Consider the following 11,136-nt stretch of genomic DNA (forward strand, 5'->3'; position numbering starts at 1 on the left):
TGGGAAGAACTAGGCTTGTCTCCCTCCTCCTTCCAGCAGGATGCGGGAGGCTGGGCCTGGCTATGCAGGGCTGAGTAAAACAGTAACCCTGAACCTACCTCTGGATCCTCTCCTGCTCTCTGACCTTCTGGCTCTCAACCTCGTGAAAGCGCCTGGACTCTTAAAAGGGAAAGGGTCCTGGGGAGCCACCGTCTGTCCTCAGGGGCTGTCACTGAGACCTCAGAGGTCCCCGGTGGGGGCTTCTCAGACCTCGGACCTTCAAGAATCCTCAGGGTAGGAGGCTACTGCCCTCTGCCCCAGGGCATGGAGTATGTGAGTTGGTTGGAGAGCAGGAAGTGTCAGGGGCGTGTCAACCAGAGCAACTTCATCTTAAATAGGGTAAAATAGGCTGAAACCTACTGGGCTGCCTTCCCAGACAGTTAAGCATTCTAAGTCACAGGATGAGATAGGAAGTCGGCATAAGATACAAATCATAAAGACCTTGCTGATAAAACAGGGTGCAGTAAAGGAGCTGGCCAAAACCCCCCAAAACTAACATGGTCCTCACTGCTACACTCCCGCCAGCGCCATGACAGTTTACAAACGCCATGGCAACGTCAGGAAGTTACCCTCCACGGTCTAAAAAGGGAGGCATGAGTACTCCACCCCTTGTTTAGCATATCATCAAGAAATAACCATAAGAATGGTTATCTGTCTACAGAGTAGCCATTCTTTTATGCTTTTACTTTCTTAACAAACTTGCTTTCAGCTTGCACTGAAGACTTGCCCTGAATTCTTTCTTGCACAAGATCCAAGAACCCTCTCTTGGGGTCTGAATCAGACCCCTTTTCCTGTAACAGAAGAGCAAGCAACTGGTTTGTGTGGGCCCAAGGAAAGGTGTGTGATTCTCTGCAGAGGGTGAGCCTCTGGACTTGTATCCCAGCATCCCCACAGCCTGTGGTCCTCCCCCAAATTAAAAGATCAGTTTGGAAATCACGCAGGGCCTTTTCTGATATAGCCTCCACTCTCTGGTGCACTATGAGCCACAATGATAATATGTTTCTCACTGGCCTTCTTCCTTGTGGGAAGTAGAAAAGTTCCTTTTTAAAGTTTTCTTTCTTGTTAAAGAGTAAGTGTGCTAATAACTTTGTTAGGCCCTATCCTATGTAACTGTTAGACATGCCATGCTTACAGGCACATAGTACATTCTATGTCCTTGTACTTTAACCAAGATATCTGTGCTGGACGTGCTCACAGGCATGTCCCAGCTCTCCATTGCTTTTACCTGTTTAGAAAAGTTTTAAGTTGTTAGCCAATCAGGCTTCAGTTTAGATTGTGAGGTCTGGCTCCAGCCAACGGAGATCAGACACAGCAGTAAGGACGACCCCAAATGCATAAGGAATAAATTTATCTGTAATCCCAGCACTTTGAAAGCCCAAGGTGGGAGGATCATGAGGTCAGGAGTTCGAGACCAGCCATGGTGAAACCCTGTCTCTACTTAAAAAAAAAAAAAAAAAATACAAACATTAGCTGGGCGTGGTGGCAGGCACCTGTAATCCCAGCTACTCGGGAGGCTGAGGCAGGAGAATTGCTCGAATCCAGGAGGCAGAGGTTGCAGTGAGCCAAGATTGCGTCACAGCACTCCAGCCTGGCTGACAGAATGAGACTCTATCTCAAAAAGGAAAAAAAGAGAAGGAAAGGGAATAGGAGACACTGGGGAAATAATAACCAAAAGCCAGGATCCCACTACGATATCTACAAGAGGATATGGACCTACATGTCTCACAAGGCTTTCAAATCTAAATATATACATAAATATTTATATATACATTTGTATATATGTGTACATGTGTATTATTTACCTATACATTAAAATAATACATGTGTATTATTTACCTATACATTAAAATATACATTTTATATATTAAAATACATATGTATAATTATATACTATAATTAAACATATTTTGATATATAATTATATATTATGTTATATTAAAATATATAATATACATTATATTAAATATATAAATATGTATGTAGTGAATAATATATATACACACACATATACTACATATTTAAAACTTATAATAAGACAACAACAATCTTCTAAGTCAAAATTAAGCCTTAGTTTTCTTGCTTTGGGATCTAAACTTTACCAGTAAGGGAAATATTGACAGAATAGACTTTTAAGTCCTCTGGTGGAGATTAAAATGAATCATGCTCTGGAAACCAGGAAGGTTTATGAACCCCTATCATCCGCCTTCCTGGGAGCTGTTTTATTCCCCAGTGGGTGATGCCTGCTTGGAAGGAGGGGTGATGTAAGCATGTGTGTTTGTTTAGTGTAGAATTCTTGGCAAACTTATCAGGCTGGCAGGTGCTGAAAAGTAAAATCCTCTCTTTCCAAACCAGAAAACCTCTGATGCCAGTATGCCCATTTCCCATCATCACCCTCCCGTCTCCACCAGGCAAAGAGCCATGTCTCTGAGTCCTCAGGAAATAGTGGCAGCCTCTGGCTGGTGGACAGCGCTCTCAACGTTAAAGAGAGGGTCAGGTGTGGGTGTTTTCTTCCATGGGCTCTGTCCCTCTGAAGAGTCATTTCCCAGCTGCAAAAGATAAGAATGAAAACAGGCAGATCGTTCAGCCTCCTTCTGAGGCTCAGGGTTGGGGTAGAAGAGGCAGGCTGAGGAAACAGGAGGGAGGGGAGGTGGAGGGCATGCAGCTTGGCACCTGGGGCGTCACTGTGGCGGGGTGCTGCCGCATGCCTGGATGGGCAAGCAGCATGGCTCTGGGAAAAGGCGAGATTCCTCAAGGGAGCGTCCTCAGAATTCAGAGCACTCAATGCACATCTGTAAAAGAGATGACAATGTCGATAGCATGGCAGATTGTGATCAGCCTTGTCAGGGAACTGCAGGCAGGGCTTTGTGGTTTGGAAAGGCGCAGCGAACAGGTAGGGTACAAGGCGCCCTCAGAAACACACCCTTCCTGCCCAGGGCTGCCACCACCACCCACACCCAGCTTCCTCCCACTGTGAGCTCAGCTTCCATTTCCTGCCTCCTTTGATTGGTCAGGGAGGCTGGTGCCACCCATGTTGGGCCCTGAAAATATTACCCATTAACACCTGGTGCCCAGCTTTTTGCAGGCCACTGACTTCCTGTGTTGCCCGTGGCCTATAGATTGGCCAGCCTCATCATCCACTTAGATTTTCTTGGCAGGCGTAGAAAGGAATTGAGCCAGGCCCGGGTGTTCGATACTGAAATCAGTCGAGAAGTAGGTTAAGATCTTGCCAGTCAGAAGGAAAGAGCATCTATGCAGGTGGATGTGTCTCTTACAATTCAAGCGCTGAACTGGTGGTTTTGATATTACCTCTAATCTTAATCTCAACCAATACAATCTGCTAAGAACCAAAATAGCCAGAGGAAAAGATTAAGTGGATAACATTAGCTTGAACATGTACCAGCTAAAAATGGAATTACGGCTCTCTCAAATAGCACACAAAAGTAATAAAAATATCCTTGAGTTTATTTGGGATGCTTCACCTTAGGGTACCCGGTGATTAAAAGAGATTGTTGCCAGCCATTATACCTGACCAGTTTGTCCGTTTATTTTTATTTTTCATCTTTTTGAGACACAGTCTTGCTTTGCCAACCAGGCTAGAGTGTAGTGGTGTGATTTTGGCTCACTGCAACCTCAGCCTCCCAGGTTCAAGCAACTCTCCTGCCTCAGTAGGTAGGACTATAGGTGCGTGCCACCACGCCTGGCTAATTTTTGTATTTTTTGTAGAGCTGGGTTTTTGCTGTGTTGACCAGGCTGGTCTCGAACTCCTGACTTCAAACTCCTGACCTCAGGTTATCCACCCAAACTGGGCCTCCCAAAGTGCTGGGATTACAGGTGAGAGACACTGTGCCCACCTGGCCCAGTCTGTCCTTTTAAACCATACCTACTGCCTTGATCAAACTGTATCCTGTGTTTAGGGACAGTCAGCTTTCCATCTGATCACTAATTTTGTTAGACGTAGGTCTGATACTACAGCAGAAATATTTTGAGAGTAAATGTCACTAGGTTTGGGGGGCCAGCCTGGGCAAGAGTGAGACCCCATCTCAAAAACAAAACCCAAAAGCCAGTGAGTGGTTTATTGTCTGACACTCACAGACACTTCCTCAACCTTCTTACTATCTGGTTACAAAAAAGCAAAACCAAATCTGTTTTAGCCACTACAATTTCAAGGCAAGGCCAGACCTGATCATTTGTTCTGCAATGCATGCATACGTTCGTATGCTTGCTGATGTATTCTTTACTCTGTCTTGATCTTTAAAATGTGTTTTTGTTCAACCTTACATTATGGAGAATTTCAAACCTATGCTCAAGCAAACAGCATGGTGTCACGGACCCTCATATCCCATCACATAGTCCAACAGCCATCAGCCCTTGACCCGTTCTGTCTTAGTCACCTCCCTCCTCCTCCTTGTTATTAAAAACAAACAAACATGCCAGGTGCAGTGGCTCATACCTGTAATCCCAGCACTTTGGGAGGCTACGGCGGGCCGATCACTTGAGGCCAGGAGATCGAGACCAGCCTGCCCAACATGGTGAAACCCCATCTCTACTAAAAATACAAAAATTAGCAGGGTGTGGTGGTGCAGGCCTGCAATCCCAGCTACTCAGGAGGCTGAGTCAGGAGAATGGCTTGAACCTGGGAAGCTGAGGTTGCAGTGAGCTGAGATCATGCCATTGCATTCCAACCTGGGCAAGAGAACAAGACTCCATCCTCCCAAAATATTTAAAAAAACAAACAAATAGACATTGCATCATTTTATTCATAAACAGGTCAGTATATATCTGGAGAAGGAACAGCATTCTTTTTTACACGACTCCGATACCATTATAACACCAAAAAAAAGTTACACTATATAATTTACTATATAACTATAATTTACTGTATAAATTTACTATAATTTACTCTATAACTATAATTTATAGAATTTATATATTGCATATATTTTATTGCTTTCCTTTAAACAGTGGCCTTTGGCCAAAACAACAAAATCTTGCTTGATATTATTTGACTCAAATATCTTGTATTTCTAAGGGAACATGCGCTTTTCTGAAAATTCATTTACTAGCTCATTTCATGCCCTTAACTAGGCTGCTGGGGAACCTAGGGAATGAGACCAAGGGAGCGTGGCTGAATCAGCACTAACTGTAGCTCTGAACTTGCCTTGCCCTGGTAGCCAAGGCAGTGACCCCTCCCCAGGGGACTGCGGGCTTTGAACACACACTTGTCTTCTGTCCCCTCCCTCTGTGTGGAGTGCCAGGGTCAGTCTAGATGTCTGCAGAGGAGCGGTTGTGTGCCCGAAGAAGATGCTTGTGGTATGCCTGGCCTGGTGACTGGCAGTCACGGGATAGGAGGGCGGAGGCAGGGAGGGGGTGACCGGACAGAATAGGACAGCCCAGAGTGGTTTACAGGAGGTGTCAATAGCATGGGCAGCGTCCACGCAGGCCACTTCCAGTTTCTTTTCGGCCACAAAATCCCCTTGCTTCTTCTGGAAAGCCTGCCACCTTGCTGGCTACGAAGGAGTGGCGACCCTTTCCGGGTGGTGTTCCATTTGTAGGGAATCTCATTTGGGAATTCATACTTCCAACCTCCCTCATCCCTGGTCTGTCCCGTAAGCTGTCGGGCACGTCAGCCAAGGGTGTGCGCTGCACAAGTTTGGTGTTCATGATGTTTGCCAAAGCCATCATCAGAAGAGCCTGCTGCCAGCACGGGGAAATGATTTTTCCTAATGCAGTGCTCTCCTGGGGCTGCTTTTATGAAAATGATGTGTCGGAGTCTTGGGGCCCCTTCACTGGCTCTGGTTGGCTTCTGGGAATGAGAGCTCAGTCCCCCCCCCCCACCGCCCCGCCGCCCTTGCATGGATCCCCACCCCTGGCTTTTAGAAGGCTGAGTGACACATTGCGTGTCAGTGAATGTTGCCTGCTGGAAGCCTGGGGCTTTGCCGGGGAGTGTGGCTCATAGCTTGCATTGTGCGCATCGAGGGCCCTGGCAAGTGCTGATGGATCTGGCTTCCTTGCGGCTCCTGAGCCCTGGGCGGGGACAAAGGGGAGCATTGTTTGGCAGGACAGGCCTCTGCCTGCGAACCCACTCATTTGCCTGACGGTGGAGACAGGTGTATCACACGCTCAGCGTGCCAGAGCTATGCTTGATGATCAAGATCTAAGTTCCCCACTGCCAGGCTTAGAGAAACAGACATGGCCCAAGGAAGGGCCTGTGGTCACTCCTCTGCCTGAAACCAGCCCCTGACTTTTCTTTTCTCAGTTTGCTCTTCTCAGTTCTGCTCCTAAAATGAGATCTTGTTAAGGAAGGAAAACAATTCTGTCCCAATTTCCTGCCCTTCATAGCTCAGGAGGGCTAGCAGGATGCTGGGCACCCTCGCTGGGGAAGGGAAATGTGCAGTCACCTCCTGGCTCTGCATAGTGGCCCCTGCAGAAAATATTTCATGACTTTTCCATCTCGATGTAGCCCGGTAGGGGGAATTGCATGGGTAGATTTTTTTCTTGCATCCCCTAGTTTATTGCTATAGGTGCTCCAAACTATTATCATCACCTTTAAATTAAAAATTGATTTTTATTAAGCATAACAACAGATACATGAAACTTAGTCAAATGGCATGATAACCATTTTTGAAGGAAGTCAGCCATGCTCTGCCCTCCATTTCCCCAACTCTGGATCTGCTCCCCAGGGCACCTCTTTAAATTCTGATTTAGATGTTTCTTTTGATATTTACCTCCTACTTCCCAATACCATGCTTGTCCTGGCATTTCTCCCTGTTTTGGTTTTAAACGTTATCTGTTGAATTCTTACCTTAAAGCATGAAAGTTTCCTTAGGCTTTTATGTGTCTTCATGGAACACACGTCTTGCTGAAGTGGCTTAACCGAATAAGGGTAGGTTTCTCTCATGTAACTTGAAGTAGAGCAGAGGTTCAGTCTGGGTTTGGCGAAATGACTCTGTGGTGCCATTGGGGACCCCTGCTTCCTCCCATCTTTCCACACCATAATCCTTAGCAGGTGTGCCTACCTAAATTCACACTTCCCTTTATACTAAATAAAATGACCCAGGCCAGTGGCTGTGGCTTATGCCTATAATCCCAGCATTTTGGGAAGCTAAGACAGGTGGATCACTTGAGCCCACAAGTTCAAGACTAGCCTGGGCAACATGGAGAAACCCCATCTCTACAAAAAATGCAAAAATTAGCTGGGCATGGTGGTGTGTGCCTATAGTCCCAGCTACTTGGAAGACTGAGGTGGGAGTTTGGCTCAAGCCCAGGAGGCAGAGGTTGCAGTGAGCCACGATGGCACCACTGCGCTCCAGCCTGGGTGACAGAGATGGACTTTATCTCAAATAAAAAAAGATGACTCAGATTTTATATAAAGCTACAATTATATCTACTATGCCCGGTATAGTAGAGAGTAGGCAGAATAAGGGTCTCCTAAAAATGTCTATGTCCAGGCTAGATGTGGTGGTTTATGCCTATGATCCCAGAATTTTGGGAGGACAGAGTGGGAGGATTGCTCGAGACCAGGAGTTCAAGGCTGCAGTGAGCTATAACTGCGCCACTGCGCTCCAGCCTGGGTGACAGAACAAGACCCCATCTCTATTAAAAATAAAAATAAAAAGGATGTCCATGTCCTAATCCCCAGAACCTGTGATTATCTTACGTTACATGGTAAAGGGCATTCAAAGTTGCAAATGGAATTAAGGTTGCTTACCAGCCGACCTTGAGATGGGGAGGTGACCCCAGATTTTCCCAATGGACAGATGTAATCACAAGTAAAATGATGGCAGAAGAATACGCGTCAGAGTCGTACAAGGTGTGAAAGACCCAGCTGGCCATTGCAGGCTTTGAAGACAGAGGACAGATCCATGAATCAAGGAATATAGGTGGCCTCTAGAAGTTGGAAGAGATGAAAAAACAAATTCTCCCCTGGAGACTCCAGAAAATCACTCAGCCCTGCCAAAGGCACCTTCATTTTAGCCCAGCAAGACCCATCTCAGACTTCTGACCTCCAGAACTGTAAGATAATACATTTGTTTTTCTTTAAACCACTCTTCATGGTTATTTATTGCAACAGCAATAGGAAACTAATAGACCAACCTAAAAACTGTATTTCCCAGACCATTGCAGCTAGAGAGTGATGCAATTCTGGCCAAGGAGACAAAAGCAGTAGGCTGCTGACAATTTTTCTAAGAAAGTTTTGTTTTTTCTTAGGTAGATGCTGTTCTTTTCTAATTTGGTTGCATTCTTCTTCCCACCTGGAATACAGATGAAAAGCTAGCGATGGGACAGCCACCACAGCACCATGAGGCAAGCATGAGGATGGAATCTGTACACCAGTGCTGATAAGACAGACAGCACTAGTCACATTGGGTCATCATGGCACTGTTGCATCATGACTGCTCTCGCCAGACTTCTTGTATTTGAGCAAAATAAATGTCTCTTTGCTTAGGGATCTGTTTTATGCCACCCTTGGCAATCTCTGAATGAAATACTCTGCTACCAGGCTCTCCCAAATCTTCCTTTTTCTTGACTTACTCCCTCATTCTGATGGAGCACATCCTTCCATAGCTTTCTGGGGAGGAAAATTTTTTGAGAACTTGCATATCCTAAAATGGTTTTGTCACGATTGATTGATAGTTTGTTTGCTATAGAAGTCTAGGTGGAAAAATCACTTTATCTTGGAAATTTGATATTAATGCTCCATTACCTTCTCATCTTGTGTGTTGCTGTTAAATTGTTCAGTACTCTTCAGATTCCTTCTCTTTTGTACATGAAATTTCTCTCTCTCTTTCCCTCTCTCTCCTTTCCTCACCACCTTCTTTCCTCCTTTGAAGGTTATTTTATGTCTAATGAAGCTGAAATTTCATGACACAGGGTCATGAAATTGGTCTGAGTCTATTTTAATTCACTGGACCGTGCCCCTGATCACCCATTTCAATATGGAAACTCATGTTCACTTTCTTATTTATTTCACAATTTTCTTTCCTCAATTTTTTTCTCTTCCTCTTTTGGAATTCTTACTCGTTGGATCTTGGAACTCCTGGTCTGATCTTCTTTTTCATCATTCTTACTATTTCTCTTAGTAAGGAATAAGAGAAACTTAGTAATTTTTAAGAGCTCTGGTTGCCATAAAATTCCTTCTTGTGGTCTTCTGCTCCTATTTCTTGAATGTAATACTTTCTTCTATCTGTTCAGGGATAATTATGAAAGGAGGTCATCGTTTTTTATTTATTTTGCTCCCTATTTTCTCCAGGTTTCTTTCTCCTTCTCTGCTCCCACCCCGCTGCCCCACACATTTTCTGGCTTTAGTCTCTGTCTTCTCTACTGAGAATTTTCTCTGACTGCCTGATGATGCTTGCCCCGTTGAACACTCTGGATGTAGAGGTGGAGGTGGATGGGACCAGACAGCTGGTAAATCTCGCTGTAGGGCACTTAGAGAGAGACTCCGCTTTTCCTTGAAGACTGTCAACTATCACTATCTTTAGGGCTTTCTCTTGGGATGATCTATCTTATCACAGAGGAATCCAGATGGTTCTTGTGGGTAAATTGTAAGTTGGTCTCTAACATTTGGAGAGCACACTAGGTGAAGGGGCATGTAGACATTTCTTTAGTTCCTCTGTCTTCTGGTCCTTGTGCTGCCCCTGCCCTATGCAATCCCCACATCTGGACTCTCTCTGGTTCAGTTTTGTCTCCTGTCGTAGCAGAGGAGGAGTTGCTTGGTGCATAGGGTGGGGGCGTGCTGGGGATTGGGAGCTCCAGCAGCTTGGTACAGACTCTCAAGGAAGCCTGCTGTTCCCTGCCCCATTGCACACACTGCCTTCGGAGACAACAGGTGACTCCATCCAATCCTTGCCTCCTGGCATGTCAAGGTGTGGGTCGACCACCTTGCATGGCCTCTTCCTCTGTAGTCAGTTGTATTTCAACTTTTTTTTTTTTTTTTTTTAAGACAGAGTCTCACTTTGTCACCAGGTGCCAGGCTGGAGTGCAGTGGTGCGATCTCGGCTCACTGCAACCTCCGCCTCCCAGGTTCAAGCAATTCTCCTGCCTCAGCCTCCCAAGCAGCTGGGACTATAGGCACACGCCACCACACCCAGCTAATTTTTGTATTTTTTAGTAGAGACGGGATTTCACCATGTTGGCCAGGATGATCTCGATCTCTTGACCTCATGATCTGCCCGCCCCGGCCTCCCAAAGTGCTGGGATTACAGTCGTGAACCATCGCAGCCGGCCCAACTTTTTTTACTCAGCTAAATCAGTCGCTGACTTTTCTTCTTCTTTTTTTTTCAGGCAGTTGTTATGGGTTCATTTAAACACAAATAAGACATGCGCATGAGGTGTCTTTGCATGTACTTCGCTGTGCAGCCCGGCATTGGGATTGGTGACCCTGAGAGCAGCTGAGCTGCTCTTTCCAGGATGGCTCTGTGGTTCTTGGAGGAAACATTGTGAGCCATCTCAGTAAGATTTGTTGCACATCAGCAGCACTTCCAGCTCCTTGACATTGCAGACCAGGATCTTCTGGAAGCCACTGGGCAGCAAGTGCTTTACTTTTTTGTTACTCCTGTAACCAATGTTGAGCAGCCCTTGAACTTTCTATGAACACTGTTGTCAGTACCGCTGGGTTTCTGCCGTTTACACTTATTTTTGACATATGGATCTGACTGGTGCCAGATGAACTTCTTGGTTCTCTTTTTGATGATCCTGGGCTTTACCAGGTCTGATGGTGGCCATGACACCGAGTAGGAGATGGCTGCCACCTCCATCGGCAGTGCCGAGGAAGAGAGAGCTGCTGACTTTCAAAACCCTCTCACATCCTCTCCTCTCTCATTCTCCTCATCTTTCTGACTTTTAAAAAAATCTTTTAATTTCATTTACTGTCATTTCAAGGGCTTAGAGAAGGAGTGGAAAGGATCATGCTCTATTAAGCCATTCAAGCATTGCTATAAAGAAATATCTGAGACTGTAATTCATAAAGAAAAGAGGTTGAATTGGCTCATGGTTCTGCAGGCTGTGCAGGAAGTGTGGTGCTGGCATTTGCTCAGCTTCTGGGGAGGCCTCAGGAAGCTTACAATCATGGCAGAAGGTGAGGGGGAGCAGTCACAT

General features: G+C 45.6%; 1 pseudogene; it reads right to left on the reverse strand.

The window, feature by feature from the left end:
- Positions 1-10,301: 10,301 nt before the first annotated feature.
- Positions 10,302-11,029, reverse strand: LOC116525734 (annotated as a pseudogene).
- Between the last annotated feature and the right edge of the window lie 107 nt (positions 11,030-11,136).

The sequence above is a fragment of the Sapajus apella genome, unplaced genomic scaffold, assembly GCF_009761245.1.
Source record: "Sapajus apella isolate SASKATOON/1434 unplaced genomic scaffold, GSC_monkey_1.0 scaffold48, whole genome shotgun sequence".
NCBI classification, from domain to species: Eukaryota; Metazoa; Chordata; class Mammalia; order Primates; family Cebidae; genus Sapajus; species Sapajus apella.